Genomic DNA, 17,065 nt, shown 5'->3' on the forward strand with positions numbered 1-17,065 from the left:
AAAATGTGAATCGACTCTTTGAGGCGATTGACTTAGTTCAGCTTGACCCTGACATAGTGTTTTCTTCACCCGCTCCACTTTTTTTTCCCACCGAAACCTATATCCAAATTCAGTACAGCCTCGTATTGGTATAAGGGGCTGACGTAGCCATACGTCACGATCCCACGTGGTTCTCACCTACTAGCCTAATCACAGTGATTAGCTCTCACATCCATGCATGCACCTTTTTAAGCGGAACTGAAGATCTGAGGTAGGCTGTTCCCTGCCATCGCTGGGTAAAACGCTGGTGTTGGTAGGCCGTTCGACGACCCTCGAACCTGCTGCGGGGCCACCTTGCTTTTCACATCACACCACCGCCGATCTAACCCCCCTGACGACCCCGACCCCGCGGATCCACGACCGTGGAAGGCGAGCCAACGGCTCAGCATCTTCCGCGCTAGGGTTTCTATACCAAATATACGGCGGCTTCTTTGTCTTTTTAAATTGAGATAATTCTCTGGTCCATGATTTTAACTTGTAATAGTCAAACACACGCAATATTGTCGATTTTAATTATATGGCGCAATACTAGCGAAGATGGTGGACTATAGGTTTAGTATCATTGAGGAACAAAATGTGTACGCCAGCAATGATGATTCCAATTCGGAGAACATGTCACTACATCAAAATTTGTAGCACGAAGCCGGCTGGAGTGAAGAAGAGTTTGATTTGAGCCACATTAATTTTCATCTTGCATTATTTTTCATGTTAACTACGAGCGACATCAAATAATATACAGTTTCTCCTATCCTATTTTGTTTAGAATAAAAGCAACCTTGTGAAGGCTGGTGGACATAGTTCTTCAGAATAAAAGCAATATTTTGAAAAAATGTTTTAAAAAACTTGCATTGCCTATGATTTTCTGGTTCATGGCTGTAGCTAGTGCATTAAACACCTATTTACTATAATGAACTTGCTGAGTAAGATCGTACTCACCCTTCTTTGAACCCTCTGCTTAGATATGGAGGCATCGAAGGAGGTTCTACAGTGAAACTCGAGGACAGAGGAAGTAAACTACTTCAAGAAACAAGACCCTGTGACAGGAGTCAGCGGAATCAACCACTACATCCACCATGGAGAAAACCTAGATTAGAAATAGTAGGGAACTAGCTCCCTAATCGTAGCACCTAAGTAGCTAGAATTCAATCTAGACTCTCTAGCCAGTCAAGTACCTCTATAGGTAGAGTCAGGATAAGTCATGTCTGATACGTCCATTTTGCATCACTATTTTATATCATAATTTGCTGTTATTCATTGATATATTTCATAGTTGGAGATGATACTTATGTTATTTCATCTATTTTTCATGGTTCATGATTATTTGGGGATCGCGCACCGGAGCCAGGATTCTGCTGGAAAAAGCACCGTCAGAATGCAATATTTCGGAAGATCAACGCTTGACGGAAATTATATGAAAAATCCTATTTTTCCAGATGACGAAGGGAGCCAGAAGGGGGAGCCGAGGGGACCCGAGGTGGGCCCACCTCATAGGCCGGCGTGGCCCAAGGCCTGGCCGCGCCGCCCTGTGAGGAGGGGGCCCACAGCCCCTCTCGCCTCCTTTTCTTCGCGTACGTCTTCGTCCCGAAAACCTAAGCCCCAGAGGATAGTCGCGACGAGACACAGCCGCCTCTGCGGGGCGGAGAACACCAGAGAGAAAAGAGCTCTCCGACAGGCTGAAATCTGCCGGGGAAATTCCCTCCCGGAGGGGGAAATCGACGCCATCGTCACCGTCATCGAGCTGGACATCATCTCCATCATCATCACCATCATCATCATCATCATCATCACCGCCATCTCCACCGCTGCACCTCGTCACCGCTGTAACAATTTGGGTTTGATCTTGATTGTTTGATAGGGGAAACTCTCCCGGTGTTGATTTCTACTTGTTATTGATGCTATTGAGTGAAACTATTGAACCAAGGTTTATATTCAGATTGTTATTCATCATCATATCACCTTTGATCATGTTCCATATGATGTCTCGTGAGTAGTTCGTTTAGTTCTTGAGGACATGGGTGAAGTCTAAATGTTAGTAGTGAATTATGTTGGTTAGTATTCAATGTTGTGATATTTAAGTTGTGGTGTTATTCTTCTAGTGGTGTCGTGTGAACGTCGACTACATGACACTTCACCATTTATGAGCCTAGGGGAATGCATCTTGTATTTGTTTGCCAATTGCGGGGTTGCCGGAGTGACAGAAACCTAAACCCCCGTTGGTATATCGATGCAGGAGGGATAGCAGGATCTCAGAGTTTAAGGCTGTGGTTAGATTTATCTTAATTACTTTCTTGTAGTTGCGGATGCTTGCAAGGGGTATAATCACAAGTATGTATTAGTCCTAGGAAGGGCGGTACATTAGCATAGGTTCACCCACACAACACTTATCAAAACAATGAAGATTAATCAGCTATATGAAGCGAAAGCACTAGACTAAATTCCCGTGTGTCCTCAAGAACGTTTGGTCATTATAAGTAAACAAACCGGCTTGTCCTTTGTGCTAAAAAGGATTGGGCCACTCGCTGCAATTATTTCTCTCGCATTTTACTTACTCGTACTTTATTTACCTGCTATATTAAAACCCCCCTGAATACTTGTATGTGAGCATTTACAGTGAATCTTTCATCGAAACTGCTTGTCAACACCTTCTGCTCCTCGTTGGGATCGACATTCTTACTTATCGAAAGTACTACGATACACCCCCTATACTTGTGGGTCATCAATGTCTACGAGTTGTTCTTCTGAAATTTATTTGAAGTTTTACCTCATTATAAAGTACGGGGCTGTGTGTTTTCTTCTGTAAAGAGTCGATATGTGTGTAATTCTATAGACATGCCTTGGACCCGCAAATATTTCTGTTGTACCACTCTGAGGGGTGTAATATGACACGTCTCCAACGTATCTATAATTTCTTATGTTCCATGCTAGTTTTATGACAATACCTACATGTTTTATTCATACTTTATATCGTTTTGATGCATTTGCCGGGGAGTGAAGCGCTATTGGTAAGTGGAATTGGTAAGGGAAACTTTTTTACTGTACGTGCTGTTTTTATTTCTGCCTGTTGCTATAAATCATTATGGAGAGGTCTTCTCTTGAATTCCTCTTTGGGAAATCTACTACTACTGCAAGGGTAGTGGATGAGGCGCCAGGTGAGAGCGAGGTTCCATACAAAATACCTATGAAAATTATTGAACGTGTTGTGGATAACCGCTATGAAGGGGATGGAACTCGTCCATCCCGGTGATCATTTACTCGTTTTTACATGAATTATGCGGGTTATTCAAATGTGCAGGTATTGCTATGGATGAAGTGAGGAAGAAACTATTCTCTATATCGCTGTCTGGTAAAGCAGCGCACTGGTATAAATTGCTGAAGAATAGGGATTCTCTTAATTGGGAAGACATTGTGCCTTTATTTTATTCCAAATTCTATCCTCCAAGTGAAATTCACAAAGATCGGAACCGCATATATAGTTTCTGGCCTTATGATGGAGAAAGTATTGCCCAAGCTTGGGGGAAATTGAAGTCTTTAATGCTCAAATGCCCCATTCATGAGCTTCCTGGTAATATTATTATTGATAATTTCTATGCAAGATTGTCTTTTCAAGATAAGACTTTGCTGGATACTTCTTGTTCTGGATCATTTACACGCAATGAAGAAGAGTTTAAAAGAGACCTTCTTGATCGGATCCAGGAGAATACTGAAGGATGGGAGAACGACAAAGATAGAGAGTCAGGTATAAACTTTGATTATAAATGCATTGAAGTTTTTATGGATACCGATAAATTTCGTAATATTAGTGCTACTTATGGTCTTGATTCTCAAGTCGTTGTAAATCTTTATAAAGCTTTTGCCTCTCACTTTGAATTGCCTAGGAAGAATTTTGATAAGTATCATGAACCATATAAAGATAAAATTGATCCATCTATAAATAAATGTGCTATAATTGAAACTGTTGATCATATTCTTCCGGAAGCTTATATTGAGAAAACTCCTTTCCCCGCTAAAATGAAGTAGTACTCGTTATATCTAGTGCGGTTAATAAAAGTGCAAAGAAACCTATAGAACCTTAAGAACAAATTAAGGTTGAACCTCGTCGTTGCAATAGTTAAAGATCTTGTGACCGAAAATGTAGAAGATGGTCATATTATTTTCTCGTGAAGATGCTTCTAATATTGTTTCGCATCCTAATAAGTCTAGGAAAGCTAGTGTTCCTATGCTCTCTGTTAGAATTGGTGATCATTGTTAGTATGGTTTATGTGACATTGGTGCAAGTATTAGCGCCATTCCTTATGAGCTTTATACGGAGATCATGCATGAAATTGGTTCTTGTGAACTTGAAGATATTGATGTGGTTATTCGGCTAGCTAATAGAGAAACTATCTCTCCTATTGGTATTATTCGAGATGTGGAAGTTCTATGTGGTAAGATTAAATATCCTGCCGACTTTTTAGTACTTGGTTCTGCTCGCTAGTAAGTATTGTCCTATTATTTTTGGTAGACCTTTCCTAAATACTTGTGGAGCTGTTATAGATTGCAAGAAGGAAAAGATTATGACTAAATTTGCTCGGTGAATCTTATGAGTTTAATTTCTCTAAATTTGCCAAAACTCCTTATAAAGCTGATTTGCCTAATAATGATTTTAGAGTTGAACAAGTGTGCGTCTATTGCTCTTGCTCCTAATAATCCTTTGCAAGCAACATTTGGAGAATAGTGAGAGTGAAGTCTTTAGGGAAGAAAGAAATGAGCTTGATGAAATCTTCCTTCGTCAACCTATTCTTAAACATAACTTGCCGGTTGAAGATTTAGGTACAACACCACCACCAAAGGAAGATCTTGTTTTTGATTTAAAACAATTGCCTGATAATCTTAAGTATGCTCATATTGATGATAAGAAAATATATCCTGTTATTATTAGATCTAAGCTTTCAGATATTGAGGAAGAAAGGTTATTGGAAATATTGAAGAAACACCGAGGAGCTATTGGCTATACTCTTGATGACTTAAAGGGGATTTCTCCCTCTATTTGCCAACATGCTATCAATATGGAAGATGATGCAGAGCCTGTTGTTGAACATCACCGTCGTCTAATCCCGAAGATGAAGGATGTGGTAAGGAATGAGGTATTAAAACTTCTTGAAGCCGGTATTATATATCCTATTGCTGATAGTAGATGGGTTAGTCATGTGCATTGTGTTCCTAAGAAAGGAGGAATGACTGTTGTGCCTAATGATAATGATGAGCTCATCCCTCAAAGAGTAGTTGTAGGGTATAGAATGTGCATTGATTATGGAAAAGTCAATAAGGTTACTAAGAAAGATCATTACCCTTTACCATTTATTGATCAAATGTTAGAAAGGTTGTCTAAAAATACTCATTTTTGCTTTCTTGATGGTTATTCTGGGTTTTCACAAATTGCCGTTAAAACTAAAGATCAAGAGAAAACCACTTTCACTTGTCCCTATGGAACTTATGCTTATAGGCGTATGCCTTTTGGTTTATGTAATGCTCCCGCTACTTTTCAAAGATGCATGTCCGCTATTTTTCATGGCTTTTGTGAGAGTATTGTAGAGGTATTCATGGATGATTTTTCTCGTCTATGGGAATTCTTTTGATAATTGCTTGCGAAACCTTGATAAAGTATTGCAGTAGATGTGAAGAAACTAATCTTGTTCTTAATTGGGAGAAGTGCCACTTTATGGTTAATGAAGGAATTGTATTGGGACATAAAATTTCCGAGAGAGGTATTGAAGTTGATAGAGCTAAAGTTGAAGCAATTGAGAAGATGCCCTATCCTAGGGATGTGAAAGGTATTCGTAGTGTTCTTGGTCATGCTGGGTTTTATAGGAGATTTATTAAAGACTTCTCTAAGATTTCAAAGCCTCTTACTAATCTTCTTCAAAAAGATGTACCTTTTGTTTTTGATGATGATTGTAAGGAAGCTTTTGAAACTCTAAAGAAAGCCTTAACAACTACTCCTGTAGTTGAACCTCCTGATTGGAATTTGCCTTTTGAAATTATGTGTGATGCTAGTGATTTTGCTCGTAGGCACTTTTCTTGGACAACGAGTAGATAACAAATTGAATGTTATTCATTATGCTAGCAAAACTCTTGATGCTGCTCAAAGAAATTATGCTACAACCGAAAAAGAATTATTAGCTGTAGTCTTTGCTTGTGATAGGTTTAGATCCTATATTGTTGATTCAAAAGTTACAATTCATACCGATCATGCTGCAATTAGATACCTTATGACAAAGAAAGATGCTAAGCCAAGGCTTATTAGATGGGTACTTCTTTTGCAAGAATTTGATCTGCATATTATAGATAGGAAAGGTGCTGATAATCCTGTTGCTGATAATTTGTCTAGATTGGAAAATATTAATTATGATCCCGTTCTCGTTAATGATAGTTTTCCAAATGAACAATTGGCTGTAATAAAGGTGAGCTCGCGAGATAGTCCTTGGTACGCTGATTATGCTAACTTTATTGTATCCAAGTACTTGCCTCCAACCTTTTCAGCTCAGCAAAGGAGGAAATTCTTTTATGACTTGAGGCATTATTTTTTGGATGGCCCACACTTATATAAAGAAGGAGTGGATGGTATTCTCGCGAAGATGTGTTCCTGAATATGAACAACAGGAGATATTGAGTAAATGTCATGGTAGTGTTTATGGAGGACATCACGCCGGAGATAGGACCGTGCAAAAGGTTCTACAATCAGGTTTTTATTGGCCAACTCTCTTCAAAGATGCAAGAAAGTTTATTCTATCTTGTGATGAATGTCAAAGGGTTGGTAATATCTCCAGACGCAATGAAATGCCTATGAATTATACTCTTGTTATTGAACCATTCGATTGTTGGGGATTTGCCTTCATGGGTCCTTTCCCTTCTTTAGAAGGTAACACTCATATACTTGTCGATGTTGATTATGTTACTAAATGGGTGGAAGCCATACCTACAAAAAGTGCTGATGGTGAGACCTCTTTAAGAATGCTTTTAGATATTATTTTTCCTAGATTTGGAGTTCCTAGATATATTATCACTGATGGAGGTTCTCATTTTATTCATGGTGGTTTTAGAAAAACTCTTGCTAAATATGGTATTAATCATAGAATTGCTTCCGCTTATCATCCTCAAACTAGTGGGCAAGTAGAATTATCAAATAGAGAGATTAAATCTATCTTGCAAAAAACTGTTAATAAAACTAGAAAGAACTGGGCTATTAAATTGAAAGAAGCACTATGGGCTTATAGAACTGCTTATAAAAATCCCATGGGTATGTCACCATATAAAATGGTTTACGGGAAAGCTTGCCATTTACCTTTAGAACTAGAGCACAAAGCTTATTGGGTTGTGAGAGAACTAAATAAAGATCCTAAACTTGCCGGTAAGAAAAGATTGCTACAATTGAGTTCTCTAGATGAATGGAGAAGTGAAGCATATGAAAATGCTAAACTCTTTAAAGAAAAAGTTAAGAAATGGCATGATAGAAGAATTATTAAAAGAGAAATTAATGTTGGAGATAAAGTCCTGTTGTATCGGTCTCGTCTCAGATTTTTTGCAGGAAAATTACTCTCAAAATGGGAAGGACCATATGTCATAGATGAGGTGTATCGATCAGGAGCAATTAAAATTAGCTCTCTGCAAGGTAATGCCACACAAGTGGTGAATGGACAAAGACTCAAGCATTATATCTCGGTGATTCTTATAATGAAGATGTTGATGTTATTCAAGTGGTAACTCCGAAGCCTTCATCAAAGGCCAAGTTGACAATCTCCGCGAGTCCGACTTTGATTAGGTAACAGTTCTGGTAAGAAAAAGTCCGCATTTAACTTTCCGAACAATGTTTTTGCAACTTTTGGAAAATATGAAAAATTACGAGATCGAAACGGAGTGGAGTAGACGCACGAGGGCGTGCCCCCACAGGCCGGCGCGGGCCCCAGCCTGGCCGCGCCGCCCTGTGAGGAAGCCGCCTCGTCGCCCCTCTCCGACTCTAGTTCGACCTGGTACTTTCCGTTTTTCGTGAATTTTTTTGCTATATAATCCCTCGGACCCCTGGAGGTCCGTATATCATTTTCTCGACGTGTTTTGTTTTGAGCTGTTTCTGCCGGGTGATACGTCTCCGACGTATCGATAATTTCTTATGTTCTATGCCATATTATTGATGATACCTACATGTTTTATGCACACTTTATGTCATATTCGTGCATTTTCCGGAACTAACCTATTAACAAGATGCCGAAGTGCCAGCTTCTGTTTTCTCGCTGTTTTTGGTTTCGGAAATCCTAGTAACGAAATATTCTCGGAATTGGACGAAACGAAGACCCGGGGGCCTATTTTTCCACGGAGCTTCCGAAGACCGAAGAACATACGAAGTGGGGCCACGAGGTGGCGAAACCACAAGGCGGCGAGGCCCGGGGGCCCGCGCCGCCCTATGGTGTGGCCCCCTCGTCGGCCCCCGACTCGCCCCTTCCGCCTACTTAAAGCCTCCGTCGCGAAACCCCGATGCGAAAAACCACGATACGGAAAACCTTACCGAGACGCCGCCGCCGCCGATCCCATCTCGGGGGATTCCGGAGATCTCCTCCGGCACCCTGCCGGAGAGGGGATTCATCTCCCGGAGGACTCTACACCGCCATGGTCGCCTCCGGAGTGATGAGTGAGTAGTTCACCCCCGGACTATGGGTCCATAGCAGTAGCTAGATGGTTGTCTTCTCCTCATTGTGCTTCATTGTTGGATCTTGTGAGCTGCCTAACATGATCAAGATCATCTATCCGTAATTCTATATGTTGTGTTTGTCGGGATCCGATGGATAGAGAATACCATGTCATGTTAATTATCAAGTTATTACATATGTGTTGTTTATGATCTTGCATGCTCTCCGTTACTAGTAGAGGCTCGGCCAAGTTTTTACTCTTAACTCCAAGAGGGAGTATTTATGCTCGATAGTGGGTTCATGCCTGCATTGACACCGGGACGATGGACGAGAAAGTTCTAAGGTTGTGTTGTGTCGTTGCCACTAGGGATAAAACATTGGCGCTATGTCCGAGGATGTAGTTGTTGATTACATTACGCACCATACTTAATGCAATTGTCTCGTTGTTAGCAACTTAATACCGGAGGGGTTCGGATGATAACTCTGAAGGTGGACTTTTTAGGCATAGATGCAGCTTGGATGGCGGTCTATGTACTTTGTCGTAATGCCCAATTAAATCTCACTATACTTATCATGTCATGTATGTGCATTGTTATGCCCTCTCTATTTGTCAATTGCCCGATCGTAATTTGTTCACCCAACATGCTTTTATCTTATGGGAGAGACACCTCTAGTGAACTGTGGACCCCGGTCCATTCTTTAATACTGAAATACAAATCTGCTGCAATACTTGTTTTCACTATTTTCTCTGCAAACAATCATCTAATCCCGAAGATGAAGGATGTGGTAAGGAATGAGGTATTAAAACTTCTTGAAGCTGGTATTATATATCCTATTTCTGATAGTAGATGGGTTAGTCATGTGCATTGTGTTCCTAAGAAAGGAGGAATGACTGTTGTGCCTAATGATAATGATGAGCTCATCCCTCAAAGAGTAGTTGTAGGGTATAGAATGTGCATTGATTATGGAAAAGTCAATAAGGTTACTAAGAAAGATCATTACCCTTTACCATTTATTGATCAAATGTTAGAAAGGTTGTCTAAAAATACTCATTTTTGCTTTCTTGATGGTTATTCTGGGTTTTCACAAATTGCTGTTAAAACTAAAGATCAAGAGAAAACCACTTTCACTTGTCCCTATGGAACTTATGCTTATAGGCGTATGCCTTTTGGTTTATGTAATGCTCCTGCTACTTTTCAAAGATGCATGTCTGCTATTTTTCATGGCTTTTGTGAGAGTATTGTAGAGGTATTCATGGATGATTTTTCTCGTCTATGGGAATTCTTTTGATAATTGCTTGCGAAACCTTGATAAAGTATTGCAGAGATGTGAAGAAACTAATCTTGTTCTTAATTGGGAGAAGTGCCACTTTATGGTTAATGAAGGAATTGTATTGGGACATAAAATTTCCGAGAGAGGTATTGAAGTTGATAGAGCTAAAGTTGAAGCAATTGAAAAGATGCCCTATCCTAGGGATGTGAAAGGTATTCGTAGTGTTCTTGGTCATGCTGGGTTTTATAGGAGATTTATTAAAGACTTCTCTAAGATTTCAAAGCCTCTTACTAATCTTCTTCAAAAAGATGTACCTTTTGTTTTTGATGATGATTGTAAGGAAGCTTTTGAAACTCTAAAGAAAGCCTTAACAACTACTCCTGTAGTTGAACCTCCTGATTGGAATTTGCCTTTTGAAATTATGTGTGATGCTAGTGATTTTGCTGTAGGCACTTTTCTTGGACAGCGAGTAGATAACAAATTGAATGTTATTCATTATGCTAGCAAAACTCTTGATGCTGCTCAAAAAAATTATGCTACAACTGAAAAAGAATTATTAGCTGTAGTCTTTGCTTGTGATAAGTTTAGATCCTATATTGTTGATTCAAAAGTTACAATTCATACTGATCATGCTGCAATTAGATACCTTATGACAAAGAAAGATGCTAAGCCAAGGCTTATTAGATGGGTACTTCTTTTGCAAGAATTTGATTTGCATATTATAGATAGGAAAGGTGCTGATAATCCTGTTGTTGATAATTTGTCTAGATTGGAAAATATTAATTATGATCCTCGTTCTCGTTAATGATAGTTTTCCAAATGAACAATTGGCTGTAATAAAGGTGAGCTCGCGAGATAGTCCTTGGTACGCTGATTTTGCTAACTTTATTGTATCCAAGTACTTGCCTCCAACCTTTTCAGCTCAGCAAAGGAGGAAATTCTTTTATGACTTGAGGCATTATTTTTTGGATGGCCCACACTTATATAAAGAAGGAGTGGATGGCATTCTGCGAAGATGTGTTCCTGAATATGAACAATAGGAGATATTGAGTAAATGTCATGGTAGTGTTTATGGAGGACATCACGCCGGAGATAGGACCGTGCAAAAGGTTCTACAATCATGTTTTTATTGGCCAACTCTCTTCAAAGATGCAAGAAAGTTTATTCTATCCTGTGATGAATGTCAAAGGGTTGGTAATATCTCCAGACGCAATGAAATGCCTATGAATTATACTCTTGTTATTGAACCATTCGATTGTTGGGGATTTGCCTTCATGGGTCCTTTCCCTTCTTTAGAAGGTAACACTCATATACTTGTCGATGTTGATTATGTTACTAAATGGGTGGAAGCCATACCTACAAAAAGTCTGGCTAAATGGTGAGTACCTCTAATCTATAGAATTGCTTTTAGATATTATTTTTCCTAGATTTGGAGTTCCTAGATATATTATCACTGATGGAGGTTCTCATTTTATTCATGGATGGTTTTAGAAAAACTCTTGCTAAATATGGTATTAATCATAGAATTGCTTACGCTTATCATCCTCAAACTAGTGGGCAAGTAGAATTATCAAATAGAGAGATTAAATCTATCTTGCAAAAAACTGTTAATAAAACTAGAAAGAACTGGGCTATTAAATTGAAAGAAGCACTATGGGCTTATAGAACTGCTTATAAAAATCCCATGGGTATGTCACCATATAAAATGGTTTACGGGAAAGCTTGCCATTTACCTTTAGAACTAGAGCACAAAGCTTATTGGGTTGTGAGAGAACTAAATAAAGATCCTAAACTTGCCGGTAAGAAAAGATTGCTACAATTGAGTTCTCTAGATGAATGGAGAAGTGAAGCATATGAAAATGCTAAACTCTTTAAAGAAAAAGTTAAGAAATGGCATGATAGAAGAATTATTAAAAGAGAAATTAATGTTGGAGATAAAGTCCTGTTGTATCGGTCTCGTCTCAGATTTTTTGCAGGAAAATTACTCTCAAAATGGGAAGGACCATATGTCATAGATGAGGTGTATCGATCAGGAGCAATTAAAATTAGCTCTCTGCAAGGTAATGCCACACAAGTGGTGAATGGACAAAGACTCAAGCATTATATCTCGGGTGATTCTTATAATGAAGATGTTGATGTTATTCAAGTGGTAACTCCGGAAGCCTTCATCAAAGGCCAAGTTGACAGTCCTGCAGAGTCCGACTTTGATTAGGTAACAGTTCTGGTAAGAAAAAGTCCGCATTTAACTTTCCGAACAATGTTTTTGCAACTTTTGGAAAATATGAAAAATTACGAGATCGAAACGGAGTGGAGTAGACGCACGAGGGCGTGCCCCCACAGGCCGGCGCGGGCCCCAGCCTGGCCGCGCCGCCCTGTGAGGAAGCCGCCTCGTCGCCCCTCTCCGACTCTAGTTCGACCTGGTACTTTCCGTTTTTCGTGAATTTTTTTGCTATATAATCCCCCGGACCCCTGGAGGTCCGTATATCATTTTCTCGACGTGTTTTGTTTTGAGCTGTTTCTGCCGGGTGATACGTCTCCGACGTATCGATAATTTCTTATGTTCTATGCCATATTATTGATGATACCTACATGTTTTATGCACACTTTATGTCATATTCGTGCATTTTCTGGAACTAACCTATTAACAAGATGCCGAAGTGACAGTTCCTGTTTTCTGCTGTTTTTGGTTTCAGAAATCCTAGTAACGAAATATTCTCGGAATTGGACGAAACGAAGACCCAGGGGCCTATTTTTCCACGGAGCTTCCAGAAGACCGAAGAACATACGAAGTGGGGCCACGAGGTGGCGAAACCACAAGGCGGCGCGGCCTAGGGGGGCCCGCGCCGCCTATGGTGTGGCCCCTCGTCGGGCCCCCGACTCTGCCCTTCCGCCTACTTAAAGCCTCCGTCGCGAAACCCCTGATGCGAAAAACCACGATACGGAAAACCTTACTTAGACGCCGCCGCCGCCGATCCCATCTCGGGGGATTCTGGAGATCTCCTCCGGCACCCTGCCGGAGAGGGGATTCATCTCCCGGAGGACTCTACACCGCCATGGTCGCCTCCGGAGTGATGAGTGAGTAGTTCACCCCTGGACTATGGGTCCATAGCGGTAGCTAGATGGTTGTCTTCTCCTCATTGTGCTTCATTGTTGGATCTTTTGAGCTGCCTAACATGATCAAGATCATCTATCACGTAATTCTATATGTTGTGTTTGTCGGGATCCGATGGATAGAGAATACCATGTCATATTAATTATCAAGTTATTACATATGTGTTGTTTATGATCTTGCATGCTCTCCGTTACTAGTAGAGGCTCGGCCAAGTTTTTACTCTTAACTCCAAGAGGGAGTATTTATGCTCGATAGTGGGTTCATGCCCGCATTGACACCGGGACGAGTGACGAAAGTTCTAAGGTTGTGTTGTGCTGTTGCCACTAGGGATAAAACATTGGCGCTATGTCCGAGGATGTAGTTGTTGATTACATTACGCACCATACTTAATGCAATTGTCTGTTGTTAGCAACTTAATACTTGGAGGGGTTCGGATGATAACCTCGAAGGTGGACTTTTTAGGCATAGATGCGGTTGGATGGCGGTCTATGTACTTTGTCGTAATGCCCAATTAAATCTCACTATACTTATCATGTCATGTATGTGCATTGTTATGCCCTCTCTATTTGTCAATTGCCCGACTGTAATTTGTTCACCCAACATGCTTTTATCTTATGGGAGAGACACCTCTAGTGAGCTGTGGACCCCGGTCCATTCTTTAATACTGAAATACAAATCTGTTGCAATACTTGTTTTCACTATTTTCTCTCGCAAACAATCATCTTCCACAAAATACGGTTAATCCTTTGTTACAGCAAGCCGGTGAGATTGACAACCTCATCTGTTTCGTTGGGGCAAAGTACTTTGGTTGTGTTGTGCGGGTTCCACGTTGGCGCCGGAATCTACGGTGTTGCGCCGCACTACATCCCGCCGCCATCAACCTTCAACGTGCTTCTTGGCTCCTCCTGGTTCGATAAACCTTGGTTTCTTTCTGAGGGAAAACTTGCTGCTGTGCGCATCATACCTTCCTCTCGGGGTTGCCCAACGAACGTGTGAAATACACGCCATCAAGCATATCTTCTGGCGCCGTTGCCGGGGAGATCAAGACACGCTGCAAGGGGAGTCTCCACTTCTCAATCTCTTTACTTTGTTTTTGTCTTGCTTTATTTTATTTACTACTTTGTTTGCTGCATTATATCAAAACACAAAAAAATTAGTTGCTAGTTTTACTTTATTTACTGTCTTGTTTGCCATATCAAAAACACAAAAAAAAAATTAGTTACTTGCATTTACTTTACTTATTTCATCATGTTTCCTTTTAATTTTACCACAAAGAACATACCGGTAGGACGTGGGTCTATCATTGGGAGAAACAATATAGAAGAATTTTTCACCCATGTTAGTACCATTGAAGATTTTGAAGATAGACACTTGGTAGAACTTGCTCCTACTTATGAAATTGATGCTGCTGCTTTAGTTCGCTTGTTGGAAACTAAATTTGTTAATCTAAATCCTATAATCCAACACATGTTTCTTACACTTGGTGATATGGAAGAGGGGGAAAAGAAATATTTTGTTTTAGAAACCCTTCTTAGAGAATTTGGTGGTCTAGCAAGAGAGGCTAGAAAGGTCTTTGCTAAATTTAATATGCTTGGTTCTCATACTGATTTTGTTAGTCTCCTTGAAAAAATGGACATGGATAGGATAAGGTATACTAATAATGCTAATGATGGTGGGGAGATCAAAGCACCAATACCATGCAAACTCCTAGCTATGAATGATGCACTAGAAAATAACTATGCTTGGCTTGTTCCTGAAAACTTGTTCGATGAGAGTAGCAAGCCCAAGACTAATGAAAATGGAGACGCTGAAACTTATGTATCCAATATACTATGCATGGTTGAGAAAACTCCAAACCCCGCTGTAGGTGCACCACCCTTTGATAACACTTGAGATACACTTTACGCGCCTAGCTGAAAGGCGTTAAAGAAAAGCGCTTATGGGAGACAACCCATGTTTTTACTCCAGTATTTTTGTTTTATATTTGTGTCTTGGAAGTTGTTTACTACTGTAGCAACCTCTCCTTATCTTAGTTTTATGTTTTGTTGTGCCAAGTAAAGTCTTTGATAGAAAAGTAAGTACTAGATTTGGATTACTTGCACAGTTCCAGATTTCTTTGCTGTCACGAATCTGGGTCTACCTCCCTGTAGGTAGCTCAGAAAATTAAGCCAATTTACATGCATGATCCTCGGATATGTACGCAACTTTCATTCAATTTGAGAATTTTCGTTTGAGCAAGTCTGGTGGCCTAATAAAATCCATCTTTACGGACTGTTCTGTTTTGACAGATTCTGCCTTTTATTTCGCATTGCCTCTTTTGCTATGTTGGATGAATTTCTTTGATCCACTAATGTCCAGTAGCTTTATGCAATGTCCAGAAGTGTTAAGAATGATTGTGTCACCTCTGAACATGTGAATTTTTATTATGCACTAACCCTCTAATGAGTTGTTTCGAGTTTGGTGTGGAGGAAGTTTTCGAGGATCAAGAGAGGAGTATGATGCAATATGATCAAGGAGAGTGAAAGCTCTAAGCTTGGGGATGCCCCGGTGGTTCACCCCTGCATATTCTAAGAAGACTCAAGCGTCTAAGCTTGGGGATGCCCAAGGCATCCCCTTCTTCATCGACAACATTATCGGGTTCCTCCCCTGAAACTATATTTTTATTCCGTCACATCTTATGCACTTTGCTTGGAGCGTCGGTTTGTTTTTGTTTTTTGTTTTGTTTGAATAAAATGGATCCTAGCATTCACTTTATGGGAGAGAGACACGCTCCGCTGTAGCATATGGACAAATATGTCCTTAGGCTCTACTCATAGTATTCATGGCGAAGTTTCATCTTCGTTAAATTGTTATATGGTTGGAATTGGAAAATGCTACATGTAGTAACTCTAAAATGTCTTGGATAATTTGATACTTGGCAATTGTTGTGCTCATGTTTAAGCTCTTGCATCATATACTTTGCACCCATTAATGAAGAAATACTTAGAGCTTGCTAATTTGGTTTGCATATTTGGTTTCTCTAGAGTCTAGATAACATCTAGTATTGAGTTTTGAACAACAAGGAAGACGGTATGGAGTCTTATAATGTTTACCATATGTCTTTTATGTGAGTTTTGCTGTACCGTTCATCCTTGTGTTTGTTTCAAATAACCTTGCTAGCCTAAACCTTGTATCGAGAGGGAATACTTCTCATGCATCCAAAATACTTGAGCCAACCACTATGCCATTTGTGTCCACCATACCTACCTACTACATGGTATTTATCCGCCATTCCAAAGTAAATTGCTTGAGTGCTACCTTTAAAATTCCATCATTCACCTTTGCAATATATAGCTCATGGGACAAATAGCTTAAAAACTATTGTGGTACTGAATATGTACTTATGCACTTTATCTCTTATTAAGTTGCTTTTTGTGCGATAACCATGTTTCGGGGACGCCATCAACTATTCTTTGTTGAATATCATGTGAGTTGCTATGCATGTCCGTCTTGTCTGAAGCAAGAGAGATCTACCACCTTCATGGTTGGAGCATGCATATTGTTAGAGAAGAACTTTGGGCCGCTAACTAAAGCCATGACTCCTGGTGGAAGTTTCAGTTTGGACATATATCCTCAATCTCGTAAGAGAATAATAATTGTTGCCACATGCTTATGCATTAAAGAGGAGTCCATTATCTCGTTGTCCATGTTGTCCCGGTATGGATGTCTAAGTTGAGAATAATCAAAAGCGAGAAATCCAAAATGCGAGCTTTCTCCTTAGACCTTTGTACGGGCGGCATGGAGGTACCCCATTGTGACACTTGGTCAAAACATGTGCATTGCAAAGATCCGGTAGTCCAAGTTAATTAGGACAAGGTGCGGGCACTATTAGTATACTATGCATGAGACTTGCAACTTGTAAGATATAATGTACATAACTCATATGCTTTATTACTACCGTTGACAAAATTGTTTCATGTTTTCAAAATAAAAGCTCTAGCACAAA

The sequence above is a fragment of the Lolium rigidum genome, chromosome 7, assembly GCF_022539505.1.
Source record: "Lolium rigidum isolate FL_2022 chromosome 7, APGP_CSIRO_Lrig_0.1, whole genome shotgun sequence".
Classification (NCBI taxonomy): domain Eukaryota; kingdom Viridiplantae; phylum Streptophyta; class Magnoliopsida; order Poales; family Poaceae; genus Lolium; species Lolium rigidum.